Here is a 22,206-nt window from a genome sequence, read left to right on the forward strand (position 1 = left end):
ATTGAGGGTAGGTAACACTCTATTTTCTCACTAACTTTGTTGTCAGCAGGACCCAGCTGGGGACCTGAACGTTGACACATCCCCATCAGTAAGGAGACTGAACAAGGTGTTGGGAAGCAGGGTCAACTCTGATTCCTTCACTGACTCCAGCATCTGTAGGTGCCAGTGGAGGTTTAGAAATAAAACATAGGTTTCTAAAAAGAAAAAAATAAGGTCTAGTATTACCCCTCAAAATAAGAAAAGATAAACAGAAGGACAAGAAACTAATAAAACAAACAGAAAACAAATGATAAAGTGAAAAATTAAAGCCATAAAATATCAATAATTACCTTAAATATAAATGGTTTAAATACACCAGTTGAAGGACAGAGATTGGCAGAATGTATTTTAAAAACTAGACCCAACTGTGTGCAATTTACAAGAAATTCACTACAGATTCAATGACAAAGGTAAAATTCAAGTAGAAATATGGGGAAAGATACATCATGCAAACATTATTTTTTAAAAACAGGAGTGGATATGATATATCCAATAAAATAAAATTCAAAACAAAGATAATTCTTAGAGATGAAGAGGAATATTACATAATGATATTAGAATCCATCTATGAAAAAGACATAATGAACCTAAATGTTAATGTCCAAAACAACAAAGCTTTAAAATATATGAAGAAAAGGCAGAATGGAGAAATAAATGTATCAATCAATAGCAAATATGTGATAACAAAAATTAAAGGCACAATACTATTTACAATTGTTCCAAAGAAAACGGAATACCTAGGTATAAGTCTAACAAAACAGTAGTATGATTTGCATGTTTAAAATTACTAAATGGTCATGAAAGAAATTTTAAAAGGCCCAAGTAAATTGAGATACACATAATGCTCATGTATAAGAAGACTCAACATAGGAAAGATTTAATTCTCCTCACATTGAAATACAGGATTAATGCATTTCCTATATATATATTTTTTAAAAAGGGCTGTTTTATGTAGACACAAAAAAGCTTATTTCAAAATTTATACAGAAAGTCAGAGGCCCAATACATCTAAAACAATCTTGAAAAAGAAGAGCAAAGAAGGGGCTATTACTCTTCCCAATATTAAATCTTACTACTAAATTATTTTCCTAAGAAAAGAATTAAAAGATGCAACTGTAGATATCATCTCTTTTTCAAATATTTTACATCTGTTACTGCAATGTTTTGTTCATGTTCTACCAATTTCCTGAAAGGGAATAGCCATATAACTTATTTTTCTTTTGTTATTATTTCTCTCTATGTTGTATTTGTTCATATTTAAAGATAAAAAACAAGCTTATAAAAAAAACTTACAGAAAACAATGGTACTGGTATAATAATAGACAAACAGATCCATGGAACCAGATAGAGAACCCTAAAACTGACCACATTAATATCCCTAAATGATTTTTGACAGAGGTGTAAAAGTATTTCAATGGAGGAAAGATGTCCTTTTCAACAAATGATGCTAGAGCTATTGGAAATTTATAGGGAAAAAAATCAACCTAAGTTTCACACATTAGCATACAAAATTAACTTAAAATCGATAACAGACAATATAATATGTAGAACTATAAAAACCTTTAGAAAAAAAGATTGGAGTAAAATTTTGAGTTCTAGGGCTAGACAGGAGTCTTAGACTTGACACGAAAGCATGTCCTATAAACATAAATACAGATAAACTGGACCTTATAAAAATTACAAACTTACTCTACAAAAACCCATTGAAGAGGAAAATATAAGCTGCAGCCTAAGAGAAACTATTTATAAACTACCTATCTAATATAGAAAATTGTATCTGGAATATATAAAGAACTCTCCAAACTCAACTTTAAAAAAATCCAATTTAGAAATGATTAAAAATTATGAGCAGATATTTCACAATCTCACACTTTTCTCTGACTTCAGAAAACTCTTTCTCTGTGCCCCTGAGAATTTATCACGATTATCGGAAAAAGTCCTCTATACAATAATCCCCACTCTGAGTGTTCTCTCCACCTTCTTACCCACAGCAGGCTGATCAACATGATCCCACTGTTCACAGATTAGGGTGCATAAATCACAAGTCTCTTAAGTGTGTATAGGATAGGTGTTCTTTCCCAAACTCTATTCCCATAAACCTGGAGAGGGAGCATATATCCTCCAGGCTCCTCATTGCTGCCACTTGCATACAGTTTTCTGTGTCTCTTAAAGCCTTCAACTCCTTGGAATTATAGGTCACTTCTTTTACAATGATTGAAGATTTTAACATTCGAATTCACCCCCTCTTCTTCCATAATTTATGATTTCAGTATCAACATATCAGATCCTTTCAGTACCCTGGTCTTTTATGATCTTGACTTCTTTTCCTGTATGCCATCTCAGCTACTCATTTATATGATGAAATATGAAAAACTGTTATTTATAATGAGTATACCCACACCAATTTTCTCTATTTAAATGCCCTACTCTCTGGACCACAGCTGTATGTCTGTTCAATATTCTCCCTCTAACATCCCAATTCCAATAAATATTCAAATGTAATGGGACCTAACATTTATTAAACATTTTCATTCTCTTCCAAATTGAACTCACTTTTTTTAACTTAACCTTTAGAAGTTCCTCCTCACATCCATCTTTGACCCTGGTGTGGTAGAACCAGCTCCTACTGCCTCCCGAGAGCCATCCCATCCTGCTTCACTCACAGTGGTGTCAAGCTGATAGCTTAAATATTTACACTACATAGTCTGTAAACATCTGCTCGTACACAACTGCCTTCAAATCCCTTATGCTTATACTCATTCACATTTCCCTGACAACAATGTGGTCATGCATATGGATCTGGCATTATCTTCTCTGCATCTTGATCTCTGCCTTTCTATCTCTCACCATATATACTTCACTTTTTTTATAACCCTGTCTCTATATTTCATAGTTATTTGTTCAATTATGTACAGTCTACCTCCACCTATGAAAACATAACCTCCACAAAAGGAGGTATTTTTTTCAACGTTTTTCCCCTCTGCTTTATAAAAATTAATATAGACTATTTCCTGGCATATTAATATTAATAACAAACCTTGATATATTTTATTGAATTAATTATTGAATTAAATGATATCAAGACTTTTGAAACATTTTAACTACCTATGTAATACACACAATTCCATATTTTTAATATAATATTTGATTTGAAGAATATATATAATATCTAATCATAAGGTATAATAATAACAATAAGATCCTATTAAATATCCCCATTTTAAAGTACTACCAACCCAGTGTTTTTCTCATCTATTCCATTCCTTTGTTTCCTCTCTTTGGTAACAATTAAATTAAATAGATGTCTGCTATTACTATAAATTTAAAAAGTGGTTTCATCATAAAAAGATACTGTTTGATTTTTAAGTTAGGTAGAAATGATATACCATGTGTAATCTTCAAGAGCTAGCTTTTTTTCATTCTCATATGTGTTTTAAAATTTAAGGTGTTGTAAATAGTTGTCATTTATTTTCAATAAGTGCTTCATGCTTTCCTTAGCCACTTTAAAGTAGACTGTTATTTAATGTGTTTGCAGTTTTGGTATTGTGAAGAATACTGCTAAGAAAATTCTTGTAAATATTTCCTGGTACATATTTCCAAGATTTACTCTAGAGTAAACTAAGCCAATTATAGTTCCACTTTCTATCAGGAATCGATTGAAAAAAATATAAAAATAATGCAGTAAAATAACTGTTCAAATATAAAATGCTTAATAATAATAAGATGTTGAAAAAAATCTACATTGAAAACTATAAAACTGCTGAGAGAAAATAAAGACTTAAATACATAGAACATATACTCACCTATTAGAAAACCCAGCACCATTAAAATATTAATTTTCTTTAAATTTATTTAAAGGTGTAATACAATCTCAACCATGTTGAACTTTTTACCTCAAAAAACTCAATATTTTCATTTAAAAAAATAATGGAAATATTATTTATACTGTTGGAGTACTGTCCAAATAAACATCACACTTATTTTTAGCATTACATGGAAAATTAAAAGCTTGATCTTATAGTAAATATTAATGACTCAAAAAATCTGGGAAGGATGTTCTATTTTTAAGAAACTTTCAGGTGATTGTGATGCATGTCAAATTTTGAGAAGAAAGAATCTTCCCTCTGTATTCAGTCACTTTTCAGTTTTTTAAGACTAAGTTCTCAGTTTAATAATCGAATTCTCAATAGAATGTGGTCATTGAAATCTAATCAATACTACAAAAGCCACAACTTTAAATATTTGCATTTATGCACTTAACAGAACACGTCAAATTCTTCACTTTCTTAATATCCTTCAAAAATATATCAGTGCTTAAGATTTTGCCTATAATCTTTACAAGTAATCATGATAATTACCTGTTAAAATGATGTTGAAAAAATAAATATTTTTCAATACTTCCTAAGTAGCAATACTTTCATGTGCATTGTGAAAGTTATAGAAATGAGAGATGTGTTTGAATTTTGCTGTTATACAAACTGAAAGGTGCCTGCTAGAATTGGCAAAGCACAATAAAGAGTTATTAACTTGAGTGTTTGTTCTAAAAGTTGCCATTGCCAATTTTTGAAGAAAAAAGCATAAAGCCTAGCTAATGCACCTAATACTACACCACAGGGTATATTTTTCTCCAACCCATCTGGAAAGCAGTTAATGCCCTGAAACATGAGAATTGATAGCCCTTTTAATTTTTATCCTTGCCAGTATAGGTCCTTAAAACATTTTATAACTTCTAAATAAGACATGTCAGTGTTTACGTCAGAATACAAAATGGTAGACATGATCAAAGCTCAAGAGCCTAACGATCAATAAAATTTCTCATGTTGCATGCAGCATACTGTCTTATGCTGTAATTTGTCAGGAGTAAAACAAAACATGAAATGAATTATAATTCAGTATATCTTAATAGGATATCTACCTGGTGTATTCCCAATCCATATATATATATAATATTATGTGTATCATGGAGCAAATCATTACTTAGAGCAGAAAACTCACTCTGGTTGCCTCAGAGGTCTTAAAATCATATAATCTGTAGCAATATGTTTATCTATAAAATAGAATTCAAAGGTAATTAATATGTGGGAGACATTTATAACAAAAGTTTAAAAAAATTAGAATTAAACTTTTCTTAGATGTCATCTTACAAATATGCACTTTTACAAAGCAAATATTCCCTCTACAGTATTCACTGCAACATATTACCTTGCATCACAAAGAGGGATAAACGAAAAACAGTAAGATGAACCTGAGTACTTCCCTAGAGAATTAATATCACTCAATTTTTAAGAAAATAAACTTTAAAAATTTTGCAACTCCTAAATATTTATACAAGTAATTTGGAGAAAAGTATATTATTGAGTACTAACAGAAGTCAGGAATAGTACTTTGGTATTATAATAGTGTTAAGTCAGGGATTAGGAATGGTCCTCTCCTAAGTGTTCTTAAATAAACAAGCACCATACCAAATGAAAAATAGTTATGACAAAAAGGGAATCCTGCTTTATTAATATGTTTTAAAATAAGATCTGTTTAGTTTCATCTCCTTGGATTTGGAATGTTCAGATGTGAATAAAGAGACAGAGAGACTGAGAAGCTTGGCTATACATGTGGACCCCATGGAAGCCAGAAGCAGACAGAAGAGGCTGACCAGTCTTGGAGGAGGACTCAGTCCCTTTTTATGTGAAATACAGAAGTGCAAGAATACTGCCATGGTAGCTGATCCAAAAGGTCTTGCCTGATAACCATGCCTACTTATACAATATGGACTATAAATGTCCTTACCTTTGATTATTCAAAATAGCAATTTCAGTTTTGGAAGGTCTGTAGAGGGTAGTTACAGTGGATTTGCAGAAGAGAAACATTAGCTGAAGGGACAGAGTCTGCTATCTCATTAATGCCAAACCAGATCCTCATATGATGCATCCACTGTCTTCACAAAATAGAACTGGAGAATTATTTTTCTCATATATTTTATGAGAAATATTTTAAAGTTTTAATGTTAAAATAAACGTGGATATATTTTCAACAAATATAAGATTTCACTAAATTTTAAAATAAAACATAGAAAATCAAATGTTTGTTTTATATTGGGTGGTAGCAAGTTTCATTCCCAGAAACCTCCATATAGTATAAGCTTGAATCTCTGTTATATTAGGGCTACCTTGGTAAAAATATTTCATAAGTCATAGGCTGTTAAAGGCAAAGCACTGGCTCTGAATTCGCTTTTTGAGCCCACATAACACTTACTGGATATGAGGCCTTAGCCACTGCTTAATAGTTCTTTGCTTCATTCTCCCTTTTCTGAGACAGAAATAATTAAACATAGCTACAAAAATGCATGTAAATAGGGAGATATATAACAAGCTTTCAGAAGGAGAATTGCCTTCATTACTACTACTATTAATAATAGTATTACTATTACTACCACTATTACTACTATTACCACTTCTAATTCTACCACTAGTAGTGCTCCTCCTTTCACTGGGCACCTGCTTGAATACCTCCAAGGATGCTGGGTTCAATGCTATCTATAACAAGATCTGTGTTGTTAGATGGATCAAAGAGTTTGTAGTGTTTTCCTTACTGTTATTAAACAAAAATCTACCTCCCAATAATTTGTATCTACTTTAAACTTTTTTTCTCTTTACAGAAACAACTTCTCCTTACAATAACCTTTATTCAGATATCTGACATAAATGTCATATATCAAGTCTGTTTGCTCAATTTTCTCAAACAGCTTTCATCTGAAGTGGTTCGTATTACCATTACTGTCTTGTTCTCTCTCATCCAAATATGGTTTGGTTCCTCAGTGTACTTTGTAAATTCAGTGTTCTAATTTGTATAAAGTGCTACTCATGCAGTCAGAACGACACAGGAAACATGAAATTCTTTTACATGTTAATTGGGAAACTTACTGTTAACTTTATATAGAATTGTGGTGTTGTATTTCCATTAAACTGACTGGCAGTGGTCCCCAACCTTTTTGGCACCAGAGACCATTTTCATGGAAGACAACTTTTCCACGGATTGGGGAGGGGGGGATGGTTTGGGGATGATTCAAGCACATTATATTTATGGTGCACTTTATTTCTATTATTATTACATTGTGATATATAATGAAATAATTATACAACTCACCATAATGCAGAATCAGTGGGAGCCCTGAGCTTGTTTTCACTTGCCACTCACTGATCGGGTTTTGAAGTGAGTCTGCAAGCAACTGATTTATTATGGTCTCTGCACAGTCAAGCCTCTCTGCTAATGATAATCTGTATTTGCAGCCGCTCCCCAGCGCTAGCATCGCCTCAGCTCCACCTCAGATCATCAGGCATTAGATTCTCATAAGGAGCGCACAACCTAGATCCCTCGCATGCTCAGTTCACAGTAGGGTTCGTGCTTCTATGAGAATCTAATGCCACCGCTGACCTGACAGGAGGTGGAGCACAGACGGTAATGCGAGTGATGGGGAGCAGCTATAAATACAGATGAAGCTTTGCTCGCTTGCCCGCCGCTCACCTCCTGCTGTATGGCCTAAAAGGCCACGGACAGATACCATGGGGTCCCCAGCTGACTGATATTCTGATGACTTCCCCTTCTTGGCCCCTTTAATGAAATTAATCATCTAGTCTTTATGCTTTCAAGTCTTATTTTTTTGAAAAGTGAGCATTCCTCTTCATCTCTACAATATTTTAAATTATCTGTTTGTTTGAATCTCTTATGGAACTTTTAGTCTTTGTGTACAGGTAAAATCACATTCACCTTGATGTCTTCTGTGTTTATTGAATAAACATATAAGCAAATTACTAGATTGAGAATTCTAATTTTAAGTCCAAACTCTGGTGTTTCACTCTTAAATTCATATGCTTTGTAGTAAAATAGTCATAAAACTCTTTCCAAAATTTATTTAAAATGATGAACCAAGAAGTAAAAAGCATCTATAACTTACTTCTGTAATACATATTCAATATGTAGAAATATGAGCATTTTGTTCTTTTAATGTGAAACATAAAATCATTTTAAAGGATCATTTAGATAATGCTCCATTGCTACAAGCACTAGTACAAATAATATTCTACACATATAAAAACACAGATTTCAATATGCCTTAAATAGTGCCACATTAAAAAAAAGTAAGTTTTTTTCAAGAACAATTTTTCCTTCTAAATTTGTTAAAGAAATTTCTTTAACAGATTAGCTTTTTTTTTTTTTAACAAATATAGTTGTCTTAATTTCCAGAGCAAAATTAAAAGTTACTGATGCAGAGAATTTTCCCTCTGTAAAGAAATAATGAGTTTATTAATAACCTAGAAATATGAGGTTTTTTAAAAACTGCATCATAGCATTTACAGATGGAAAAAAAATTATACTTTCAAGAGTCATCTGTTGATGAAACCTTTAACTTGCTATTTCTTGGCACTTGTTTCAAGATAAATCACTTCTATTTCATGTCTATGTTTATCAAAGTAATTTCATAAAATTCATCCCATTTAGGATGCTTCTATCAGGTGCTAAGGGAAAAAAAATGAGAATATTTTCTTCAGTAATCTTAGAGCCAGAAAATGCTCTAATGGCAGAGTTCCACCTTAAATTTTTTATTTTTAGTAAGGAAATTATTTTTTTACATGGTGAAGCTGTGACTATATAATGACAAAGAAACTATCTAATAAAATTAATTTGATTAAATCAGAAAATTTGACTTTTTAAAAATCAATATTTTTTTCTTAAAACAAACAACAACAACATGAAACAAAACCAGAAACTAAGCTCCCTTAATATAAAGTTTGATATTTCTTCTACTTACCTTCTAGTCTACCAGGTACTTGAATTTTATATTATACCATTATAAATCCCTTAATGACCTTAAGAACATTAACTCAAAACTAAACAATTGACTTTTTACATTTATTTTGCTTAATATTTATGTTTACCTTCATTTTTATCCTCCTGGGTTTGCTGTCTTTTTTGATAAAATGAAAAAGTCAAATGGAACTGACACTTTAAAAAGTCATGGAAGACATCTCCAAATACTACTAAGTGCTGAATTTTATCACCGATGGTTTGCTGGACCTTTGAAATATCTTTTTTGATCTATGTAAGAGCAATATTGGCTTAGAAAGACGTTTAGCATATAGTCCTATTCTTTTTCCCCAAACTTATTTTCAATCACAATTTAAACAAAATGAAAATATAGAGAGCATTAGGATTTATATGTTCTGAACCTTGAGATGTATAGCACTCTGGATGAAATCTATATAAGTTTTTTTAAGATGTGACTTTAAATGTTAATCATGTAAACACAAGCTTTTACAGGGGTTCTGTATTGAGGCAGCTATTCATTCATCTTTTCTATTCAAAAAAAATATTTTTCATGTAAAATTTTAAACACTGCTAAAATTAAATCTTCATTATTCAAGAAATTAGAAGTAATAAAATCCTCTTCTCACTGTCATATAGTTTATATCTTCATAGCAGTGGGTTATTCTCTAATTAAACATACTTTATACCATTTTATAAGAAGATGGGGTTCCTTTGCACCTACAAAGTGTCTACCCATTTTGCAACCCTCCATGAAGACTTTATCTGAACATTTCGATGACACACAATATTTTCTCCCCCTTCTCAACTCATTTTGCAATTATAATCTACATATCTTTTGAATCATAGACCTCCTGATCTTATTTCATAGCTATTGTACAAAAATTTCATATGCTTTGCCACCCCTTTTCCCTTCCACTATGAAACTGGAAGCTTCTCAAGGCCATAGGCCATGTGGTAAATTTCTTCATATGTTGTCACAGTACCATTACTGAACAAAGCAGAGAACCAGTGATTAAAATATACTTTATGTTTTGTGTAATTATTCCATTCCTACAACAAACTTCATTGGTTATAACATTGAAAAATACCTTCTGAATTAACTTACGATTTTGATGAGTGTTTATTAAAACTAATTTTATGTCAGAAGAACAAGTGTGTGGGGTAAACAGTATTTAGCCTCTAATAAGGATTGGCTTAAATGATCGTAACTCTGACAAACATCATGCTGCCAGTCTAAGAGAAAACAGCTGGCAGACAACCAACAAATAAAAATTCTCAGTATTTTTTCCAACGGTAAACCTAGGGTGAATTAAAGCTCTGAAGTCTACTAGAACAAGAATAACTAAAATAGGTAAATTGTACTTTTTTCTTCCTGTTAACTAAATAGGCATGGTTTCATAAGCATGATTTAATCCAAAAAGCAGATGTACGTTTTCCCAATGATACTAAATGGAGCCAACTGGCTTGCAGAGTACTTTTTTCCCCCCTGTGGTTATTGGAAGTGACAGGTTGAAAGAAATAAGACTTATAATTTCAGGACATGGCAGTAGATGCAAAGAACTGAGTTCCAATCCTTTAGAGGAAATAGAAAAAAAATAGAGAAAGAATAAAAGAAGGACATATAAGGGAAGAGTATTGGCATTGAAAGCAATGATGTCAACCAGAAATTACATTATGAAACAAGCAGTGACAATACTAAAAAGCAAGTATTGTAAGTCCCTAAATAGCTCTTCAACATGTACCTAAAGGGCTCTTATGTATTAATCAATTTCTATTCAACAAATTTGTTAGATGTTTGCTATCATTTAACTATCCTCCTATGAATATCTAAATCCTTTCCTCAAAGAACCCAAGTGATATCACATTTTTCTGGTATGGTGGCCTGGGAAGCTATACTTGCTGAATCTGTAGACTTTTCTGGATAGGCCTATGGATTGTAGCTCTCAGATGGCTTCTTATTCATTTCTGTATTTGTACCATATAGTTTAGTGCCTACTATACCATAACTACTCTTTGGCAATTTTACATACAGACATGTATATTCAAATGGGTCAAGTATATAATTTTGTAGTCAAAAAAATCTAATCTCATTCTGAGTCCAATACTGATATGTATTAGCTAGCTGTATGGTATAATAAAAGTGGCATAAAATTTAAGCTCTTTGGTTTTTGAGTTTTTAAAAGGTTTAAATTAAATCTATGTAAAGCACTTCACTCTATACCCAGCATATAGTAGACATTCAATGAATGGAATTGATTGTTATTAATAACAAACTTAAGGGCATTACAGAATTTGGTCTTACAGTGAAGAAAACACATGAAATTCCAGTTCTCTTCTGAGTGACTAAAAAGGGTTTTAAAAGTCCTGGTATATTGGGCCTTCAGGTTTGCTTTTGCTTCCCAAGTCCAAAGTCCCTAATTAGAACCACACTGTGACAAGCTAGCTAAGTCCATAATAGAGTTTTCTGCCTTGATTGGTTAAAGAACTAAACTCTTCCTTACAAAGTTTGAATTATCAGTGAGAGTCTTACACACTTTCAGTTCACATCAACACTAGCTTTCATCCAGAATGAGGTACTTCAATTAAGATATTCAGGATACCCATAAGGAAAACTAGAATTTGAGCATATATTCAAGACCTTATTACTGCAGGCAATAGACTGGGAAGAAGCTGAAATGTTTTAGAAATACATCTATCCTACGTATTGTATTATATATCAGGAATTCAACAGCGTTTAATAAGAAACAGGGTATTTTTTTGGTGTACTTTGGATTTCATTATGTAGCTAAATCTAGTGTGGGTTGTATAATTGCATTTAAGTGTGGGTGCCAGGAATCCCATGTTTTTTGTACCTCATAAGATGTACAAATACACCAGGAAAAGAAAGCCAAAATATGAGAATCTTATATATGCACTACAGGATTTCAAAAGGCTCAACAATAACAATGATAACAAAAACAACAACAATTATAAGAACAACTAAAATGTTGAGTGCTTACCACTATGTGCCAGGCACTGTTCTGTGTTCTTTACCTATGTTAACTCATCTAGCATCACTGGAACTCGTGAGTTAAGTCTTGTTGTTATCTGTGTGAGTCAGGGTTCTCCAGAGAAACAGAACATACACACACACACACACACACACACACAAGACCAAGAAGTCCCACAATTTGCCTTCTGCAAGCTGCAGAACCAGGACAGCTAGTTGCGTAACTCAACTGACTTACACAGTTCAAAGACATGAGAAAGGGGTCAGGGGTAGATGTTGTAAGTCCCTGTCTGAGTTGGAAACCCCAAGAAACAGGAGGGCCAGAGTTCAAGGACAGGAGACAATGGGATGTCTCAGCTCAAGCAGAGGGAATGAATTAGCCCTTCTTCCACCTTTTTGTCCTATTCAGGCTCTCAGTAGATTGGATTATGCCCACTTGCCTTGGTGAGGGAGAGCTTTACTCAAGTCTACTACTTCAAAGGCTAACATACCCTCATAGACACATCCAGAAACAATGTCTACCAGTTATCTGGGCATCCCTTAGCCCAGTCATGTTGACACATGAAATTAACCATCACATAATCTAAATTTTACATATGGATAAACTGCGGAATAGAGAGGTTAAATAATTTCTCCAACGTTAACCTTTAGTAAGTAAATAAATTTAAAAATATTTTACAAATTTTAATATATCTTGAGGGATAGGGGTAGATAATTTGTCTAGTCTCAGGAGAAAAGCTCTGCTTCTGCTGGAATACACTGTATATTTATTTATACTTATTTCATAGTTCATATTATACTTTTAATAGTTAATATCTGATATTTCTAGATTATGTTGTTAATATTAGATTTTTCTTATATTTGAACTGCATGCTATTTTATAACAACTACAAAATTTCTTTAACCTTCTCTTAATTATCTAACTTTAAGAGAGAGAACTTGTGGCTTCCAGTGGCCTCTAAGTCATTCAGGAAATGCAGATTTCTGGAGAGAAATACAAGACAACACATCATTTATGGAGACTGACAGACAGGACTCCTCTAAGAAACTGCTGACTGAGCTATGACTTAAGATTCCTGTAGCAGCTGCCTCAACCTGGTCCACTGCCTGTCTCCACAAGGAGGGACTAGATTACTTCTCTTTACCAGGAGTTTTCTAGTCTCCACATTTCTCAGAATATAGAATGTTATTCACAGAACCCAGTGAGAGAAAAATATTATCCTATATCTAGAATCCATATTTTCTTTCTCATGATCAATTTCTTCCCATAATGACTGACACTGAAGAAGTCAACTCTGTTGAGGAAACCCCAAATTCTACCTATAGGTATAGGGTCTGCCCAATGTCTCAACTAAAGAATCACACAGTTATCATACATGGACCTCTGCTTACAATATTGCCTTTACATAAGTAAAATAAAATGCAAGAAAAACCAATTATGTTCAAATAAAGGAATTTTTAAATGATGCTTTGGGTATAATTAAAACCATAATTTCAAAGGAGTTACAGGGTAAACAATATTTCAGGCTTTTTACAAAAATTTTAACAAAATTTTAATTGAACAAATTTGCAAGAAATATCATTTAGAAAAAGAGTTAAAGAAATTTTTATTGGTGACTAACTCACAGGTACTGCTAATAGTTCCAAAGTTAGTGAAAACAGAGATAAATTTATTTTACCCATAATTGTTCAACTTTCCCTTAGTCTTTCATCTGCAAACTCTTTGACGGTGCATTCATTCTAGATTATTAACTCTAGTATAGAGGCAAATAAGAGGATTTAAGAGGGGCCTTCATAAAAGGGGCCTGGTGATACTGTTGATATTGAGACAAATAGTCAAGAATAGCAAGGTTTGCTTTAGATAATTTGAATGAGATAAGTGAACTCAGCATCTCAAAACCTCAAGGAAGCCTACTATTCACACATAAATGTAATTTAGGAGAGATAGAAATCAAACAAAAATGAGATCTGGTTAATTTTGGCATGACTTGGGACATTATATGCACTTGAAATTGAAACTCCATTGGAGAGAAAAATTAGATCCACATGGAAATTTAGTAAAAATTTTGTAAAAAAAAAATTGTTTGAAGGAAACCAATTATTTTAAAATGTATAGGCCCCCAAAAGAGGGAGATTGAGTTAATCTTTTGATCCTCAACATACAGAGTGAACCTAACTAGCATCTGGGTAACATAAACAATGTGGTGATGAACATCTTTGTGTAAAACCCTGTGTACATCTGTGTATGATTCTTGGGATATATTTCTAAAAGCAGAATTTTTAGTTCAAAGGATATGAAATATAGAGGAGTGAATAGCATTGTGATCATAAATGCCCCTATTAAAGAAATAAAGACACATTTCAGACACCTGCCTGCAGGTTACCCTCTCCACTAAACCTTCCAATGTTTGCCACTGGACCAGCTTTGCTGGTTTCATCCCTAAAGCAGTCATATCTGTTAACATGGCCACTCCACCTGCTTCTTAAAGAGTTAAAACTTAGCTGGGACTGAACAACTGAAAATCAGCTGACACTGAAAATGAAACAAGTAACCTCACTATTAACACTGTAAGAGCAGACACTTACAATGCTAGCTGCAAAGTTAGTAGGAAACATTGTTTTCCCTAAGGTCACCCAGCAGTTATAAAATGACAGAACAATGGCCTCTAAGTAACTATGGCATTTTTTTTTTTTACAATGATGTTCCCAGACCCACTTTGCTATACCCATATAACTAACACCAGGGATATCCAAGTGCTAAACTATTCTCACTTCATGGCAGCCACCAATCCCTACTTAATATCCCATTTCCTAATCTGACCACAGAAACACACCTGATCTATGCTGCCCGTAGTTTCCTCCTCAGAATCCCTTGGAGGGAACCCAAATCTTTCAAAAGATGCTTCCCTCCTTCCTTTTGTTCAGTGGCATTCTGTGGGTGCCCTTGGGTGCCCTGCTTCATTGAAGAAAATTAAAAAATATGATTTTGTCAGACTACAGTACTGTGCTTAGCGGGTCTTTGGCATTAGCAGTTCACTCACATTATAATTTGTCATCAAGCACATCCATGCTTTCCACTAACTCAGACAACCACTGCCAAGCTGTGTAGTTCCCTCCCACAATAGAACACTCTCCATTCTATCACTGCTTCATCTACTTTTCACTCTCCAATATTGACCCCTTGCTCCCCCTTATCTCTGACTCCTGTGACTACATTAGATTATTGAAGGGCTGCTTGGGAAAGCCATTGCCTCTACCCTCTGATATCATGAAGCTCTTTGTTTTTTTCTGCTGTAAACTACTCTGTAATGCCCACGTGACTTCTAATCTTAACCATCTCACAAGCACATAAAATTTAGTATGTCAAACGTAAAGTCTTGGCTTTCCACCTGGAACATAATGTTTTTTCAGTCGTCTTTTTAGCTCCTCTCTATACAACTGGTTAAACTAAATACTTGATATTCTACCTCTCTTCACGAATTCCAACCCATCAACAAGTTCTGCCAACTCTAATTCAACAAGATAGACCTTGAAGCATCCTCTTCCTCCATCTTCACTGCTATACCAACCTTGTCCAAGACATTATTATCTCTTACATGCTCTTCCCTGATAAGTTGTTAACTGTGCTTCCAACTTATTTTGGTTATTTTGCATACAGATTTTGAATTAAAATATATATTTATCTAATTATATTTAATTACATAAATTATAAATCTTTTTTATGTTTTAGTTAGCATCTCTTTGCTAGGTACTTTGATAGACACTGAAATACAGGATGAGGTTGTACATCCTTCCTGCCCCCAGGACTGTGGAGAAGTAGACAAGCAAATCAAGGATTAGAGTCTGAGAAGTATGAGAAGACAAAGGAAATGACAGGAAAATGTGGGAATGTATGTGAAAATATAATAATAATATTCATAAGGATATTTGCCATGAAGCTAATGAAGCTCAAGCTGAAGGACATCTTGCTTACATGAGTCCAGTTCAAAGCCCCAAGAGGGAATTCTAGAAATGTGTTTTCATGGTCATGTTTTTGTGAAATGTGCAAAAGTAAGATATTTTAACCACAATTGTAAAGACCACTGTCTTTGTCCACTCAGACCTCCCTCTGACACACATCCTTTCACCTAAGGTAGCATTTCAGTGGCCACAGTCATTTTGAGGGATCTGGTAAAAGGAAGTTGAGTTGGAAATACATTTAGTTTTGTCTTAGTGGGATATATTTTTGTGGTTCACAGTTATTTCAGTGTATACTTATATTCTTGCAAGCCATCGTCCAGCAGTAATGACTGCAAAGAATGTATTTCCCCTTTACCAGGCCAATCTGCCCATCACCCAGATATAAAAGACAGGACTATAGGTTGTAATAAATATGTCATGAAATTTAACAACTTAAATTTAAAAGAAACTAATAAAAGCTTTACCAAATTTGGTATGGATTATAAAAACTTTCTTGACATTATGAATAACAAATTGTGAAGAATGGAACTTTTCAAAATGCCAATGATAATAATTTTAAAAGAAGTTCTTAATTATTTTTCTATTCTTATTACTGAAATTTGTATTATAAGATTGTCATATGAAGAGGCAACCAAAGAGGTGAAACCCGATTGTTTTAAAAAAGTATCATAGACTCCTGACAGCTAATACAATTATTTTTATTATTTTTATCAATATTGTGATATTCATAGTATTTGATAACCTTTATTTTTTTATTGCAAATAACTGTGATTACACCTTAAAAGACAAGTAATGGAGGAGGGGGCAAGGGATACAAACTGTCAGTATTTTACTTAGTTTTTAGTATGACAAAATTTAAATAGAATGTAATATTGTTCTAAGGAATCACAATTTGACCTTTTTTTTTTTTTTTTGCTCCTTTAAGGTCTGCCCGTTTAATTATTGAAATTAATATTTGAGTTTCTATTATATTCACCAATGATAAAAATTGCCTCTCTGAAGTATCTGATATCTGAAATTTATCAGAATTGCCTATCACCTGCACAAAAGAGACACTTTTAAAGACAGCCTCCCCAAATCCAGATGGGAGAGTTTGTCCCTAAAATATGTGCAATAATTACAATCAAATCTGAATGAACCAAGACCACCAAAGGAACACCATTGAAGGTGTTGCAAGAATTGAAAATTCAAAATTATTGCTTTATGTTTGTTATAATAATTTCCATTAATATTTATCTTATATTTGAGTCTTGTTTCAAATCATAATTTCCTATAAACTTAAAAACTATTTAAATAATAGTGAAAACAATTCTGCATAGAAAAACTCTTCCCAATTTTAAACTCATATTATAAAAAGTTAATGTATCATACAACTTCCAGATTCTGATCAAGCAGGGAAAAATGTTCTAATGCTGAAAGAATTTAGGGCTGAATGGGTTGGCTGAATGCAAATTAAGAGAAAAAGCATATATTCCATGCCTTCAGTTTTAGTTTGAAAGTAATGGAAATGACAAACACAAATCTCTGTGGATTTTCTTGTTACACTTTCTGTCAGTTGCTTAATAAAAGCCTCTCCCATGATGATAATTTTGCCTTTAAAGAAGTGTTAAATGTTATTTAATTTCCAATATGTTGCTATGGTAAAGAAGATTTTGCTGTCTGCTCTTTGAAGATAGTTAAGCTGAAAGGGTTGTGTAGCCTTCTGATTATTCTTGATTTTATTTTAAAGTCGGCAGCTGGGAAGAAAATCTTCCTAAAGGAAGTATGATATATGACTTGGTCAGGAATCAAAACACTTTGAAGTGGCTCCTGAGCCAGTGAAAGAAACCATCTGCCTGTGAAATATCTGTGAATGAAGTCTGACAGTAAATATCAGAGAAGTGAGCGTTACATGGCAACAGACTGCCACACACAGTTACAATACATGCTGAAATTTCCTTTTATATGCACATTCATATGGACATCTAATTTTACTGATGAATAGTAATGATTGCTTGGCAGATATAACCCATCATCAAATGCTTTTTGGCATCTGAGTTGGGATGTCTGTTATTTAACCTCTTTAGAATGATTTAATGGGACTGGACCAGAGGGAATGTGGAGAAATTGAGCCTGCTAGACAAGATTATTGAAGGAATTGTCCAGGTCAAAAGCATCTCAAGAAGTCCATTCCTTTTGATCAATAGGTTGCTTTACCTAATTCAACCCCTACATCTGATGATGATCAGGAATGCTTCTTCATTTCTGGTTTCTTTAATTAGATTAGAATTCCTTAGCACTATATTTGGGGGGAAATTCATATGCCATTTCCAGAGATCAACCCTATTAATGTTTATAAAATATCTCCTAGTTTTTATCTATGTAAATATATATATGACATAATATAATATGATACAATATAAGTTTATACAATATGCTTTTCTGTAGGTGTATTATACTTAAATAAAAAGGCAAAACATATGTGTGGAACAAATATTTGTAACTTTTCATATAAGATGACTTAATATTATATAGTATCTATTTCACTATCATTGTAAATATGTTTTAAAATATTATTTAACTATTTCTTTCTTTTACAGTTATTCAATATTATAATATTTTATCAGATAGACTACTGCATAATTGTCATATTTGAAAAATAATTTGACCACTTTTTCAATTATTTCTTTAGGTTACTAGCAATGTAATTATGAATAAATTGGTACTTGTTACCAATTTTTTAATAAAATAAAATTAAATTTCTAATAAAAATAGATGGAGTATTATTAGTTTATATCCTCATTGTCACCAATCATAATTGTATTTTAAATTTCTGCCAAATGATAAGGAAAATGTTCATTGACATTTTAATTTCCTGACTATAAATATCAGTGTGGTTGGATAATCTTGGCTCTTTTATTTGTGAGTATTAAGTCCTTATATATAAATATATGCATAATATTATGATATGCAATATGATACATATATAATTCACTCAAGGTAGTTTATTTTCTGGGTAATTTTTTTTTCTGTTTTATCAGTATACCTTTAAATATTTGTGATGGTAATATATTCTTTGCCTATTGTAGTTATATATTTTAATATTTGTTAGTGCAAATATGCCCTCAATATTCTCTTACAAAATTATCTTGGCTAATTTTGTCTATTAATTTTTCAAGATTTCTTTAAAATTAAATTTTATTTTGTAAAGATAAAACTTCATTTGTTAATGGACAGTTGGGCTATTTCCAGTTTGGGGCTATTATTTAAGCTGCTATAAATACTCATGTACAGGTTTTTGTGTGAATATAAATTTTAATTTCTTAGGGATAAATACCTAGAAGTGAAAATATTGGTCATATGATGGTTGCATGTTTAGGTGTTTGGGTTTTTTTCTGGCCGCACCTGGAGGCATGTGGAATCCAGTTCCCCAACCAGGGATCAAACCCATGTCCCCTGCATTGGAAGTGCGGAGTCTTAATCACTGGACTATCAGGGAAGTCCATATGTTTAAGTTTTATAAAGAAACTGTCAAAGATTTTTCCAGAATGATTTAATATTTTACATTCCCACCAGCAATATATGAGTAGTATATTTTGTCTACATCCTCACCAGAATTTGGAGTTGGCACTATTTTCAAACTAAGCTATTCTTTAGGTGTGTAGTGATATCTCACTGTGGTTTTCATTTGCATTTCTCTAATAGCTAATGCGTTGAACATCTTTTCACATGCTTATTTCCCATATGCATATCCTCTTCAGTGAAAGCTTCCTTCACATTTTTGTCCATTTTCTAATCAGATTGCTAGTTTGCTTTAATGGATTGGAATTTTGTTAGGTGTTTGCATATTCTAGATAGTAGTCCTTTGTCAGATACGTGCTTTGCAAATATTTTCTTCGAGTCTGAAGCTCATTTTTTCAACCTCAGAGTCTTTCATAGATCAAAATATTTAATTTTGATGAAGTCCAATGTATCAATTTTTCCTTTTATAAATAATGCTTATGGTGTGAAGTCAAAGAACTCTGCCTAGCCCAAAATCACAAAGAATAATGTTTTTCTCCTTTAAAAATTATGGGGTTTTTGTTTTATATTTGAGTCTGTGGTCAATTTAAAGTTAATTCTTGTATGAGGTGTGAGTCATAAGTCCAAATTTTTAATTTAATTTATTTATTTTTTGCCATTTAATCGATGCCATTTGCTTAAGAAACAATATTTCCTCCATCAAATTGTTTTTACACATTTTTCAAAAATCAGGTAGGAATATTGGTATAAATTTTTTGAGTCTCCGTTCTGTTCCATTTATCTGTACATATGTCACTCTGTCAATACCACACAGTCTTGATTATTATAACTATTTAATAAATCTTAAGTATATAATAATTAGGTAGACTGGTTCCTCCTAGTTTTGTCTTTTTTCAAAATTCTTTTGTCATCCTAATTCCTTTTCATTTCCATACAAATTTTAGGATGCTCTTGTCTGTATTGACAAAAAATCTTATTGGAAGGTTGATAGGAATTGTGTTAATTATATGTCAATTTGAGGAGAAATGATATCTTTACTCTGCTGAATCTTCCAATCTATTACACAGTTTGTCTCTGCATTTATTTTGCTATGTAATTTCTTTCTTCAACATTTTGTTGTTTTCAGCATACAGATTCTATATAAATTTTGTTTGATTTGCAGCTGGGTATTTTTTGACTGATTGTTAATGGTATTTTTCTCAAATTTTTCATGTCCATGTGTTCATTGTTAATATGCAGAAAGACATTTTATTTTTGTAGGTTTATAGTATATCCTGAAACATTGTTAAATTCACTTATTTGGTCTAGAAGTTTTTCTTTTTTTGAAAATGTGTTGGGATTATCTATGAAAACAATCATATTTTCTGCAAATGGGGACAGTTTCATTTCTTCCTTTACAAACTATATGCCTTTTATTTCCCTTTCTTCTTTAGCCTAGAACTTCCAGCTCTATGTTGATGTTGAGTGGTGAGAGTGGATGAACTTGCCTGGTTTCATCTTAAAGTAAAAGCATCCTTTTTTAACCATTAAATATAATGCTAGCTGTTGGTTTTCTATAGATGGTCTTTACTAAGTTAAGAAAGTTTCTATTCTTTCTTTTTCTAGGGTAGAGTTTTTGTTATGAGGGTGTTAATTATTTCTGGCATTGATTGATATGATGATGTGATTTTTCTTTGTTAGCCTGTTGATAAATTACATTGATTTTTGTTTGTTGAACCAATCTTGCATACCTGAAATCAAACCAACTTGATCACTGTCTTTTTAAATATAGCTGAGTTCTGTTTGGTAATATTTTGTTATGTAGTTTTGCATATATATTGATGATATGTTTGTCTTTAGTTTTAATTTTTGTGTGTGTTTAACTTTTTCTCAGTTTTGTATAGGGTAACATAAAATGCATAAGATAAACTGGAAGATGTACCATCCTTTTCTCTTTTCAAAAAGAGATTATGTAGAATTGGTGCTAATTCTTTAGAAGTTTGGTAGAATCATCCAGTGAAACCATCTGGGCTTCGAGATATATCTTTGCAGAGTTTTTTCCTGTTGTTAATAGTACTGATTCAATTTCCTATCAGTATAGGACTTTTCAAATTCTCTGTTTCACACAGGTGAATTGTGGTAGTTAGTACTTTTTGAGGAATTGGTCAGTTTCATCCAGGTTCTTAAATTTTTGTATGTAGAATTGTTAGAATTTTCTCTTATTATCATTCAGTACCAACAAAGTTTATAGTGATGCCCCTGGATACTAGTACTTTGTGTCTTCTCTTTTTCCTTTTTGTTAGTATTGCTAGAAGTTTGTCAAATTTATTGATCTTTTCACAGAACCAGCCCTTATGTTCAGTGATTTTCACCAAAGTATTTTTTTTCCTGTTTTCAATTTGATTGATTTTTGCTCTTGTCTTTATTATTTCTTTCTTCTGCTTCTTTTTGGTTTATTTTGCTATTGTTTTTCTAGGCTCTAGAAAGAGGAACTTACTTTTTTTATTTGAGACTTTTTCAATTCTCTAGTGTATGTATTTAGTGTTGAAAATTTTGCTTTAGACACTGCTTTACCTGTGTTCCACAATGTTGATACACTGTTTTAATTGTTGTTCATTTTAATATACTTTTATTTCCCTTGAGACTTTGTCTTTGGCACATGGATTATTTAGAAGCATGTGCTTACTGACCAAGTATTTAGAAATTTTTCTGTTAATATTACTGCTTTCTAGTTTGATTATATTTTCTGTTGGAGAATATATTCTATATGTTTTCCATTCTTTTAAACTTGTTGAGGTTTGTTTTATGGTATAAGTTCCATGGGCACTTAAAGAGAATGTGTATTCTGCTATTTGAGAGTATGCCAATTAAATCCTGTTGGGTGATGGTACTGTTGAGTTCTTCTATATCCTTGCTGATTT

Source organism: Mesoplodon bidens (genome assembly GCF_964165515.1).
Source record: "Mesoplodon bidens genome assembly, chromosome: 1".
NCBI lineage: Eukaryota > Metazoa > Chordata > Mammalia > Artiodactyla > Ziphiidae > Mesoplodon > Mesoplodon bidens.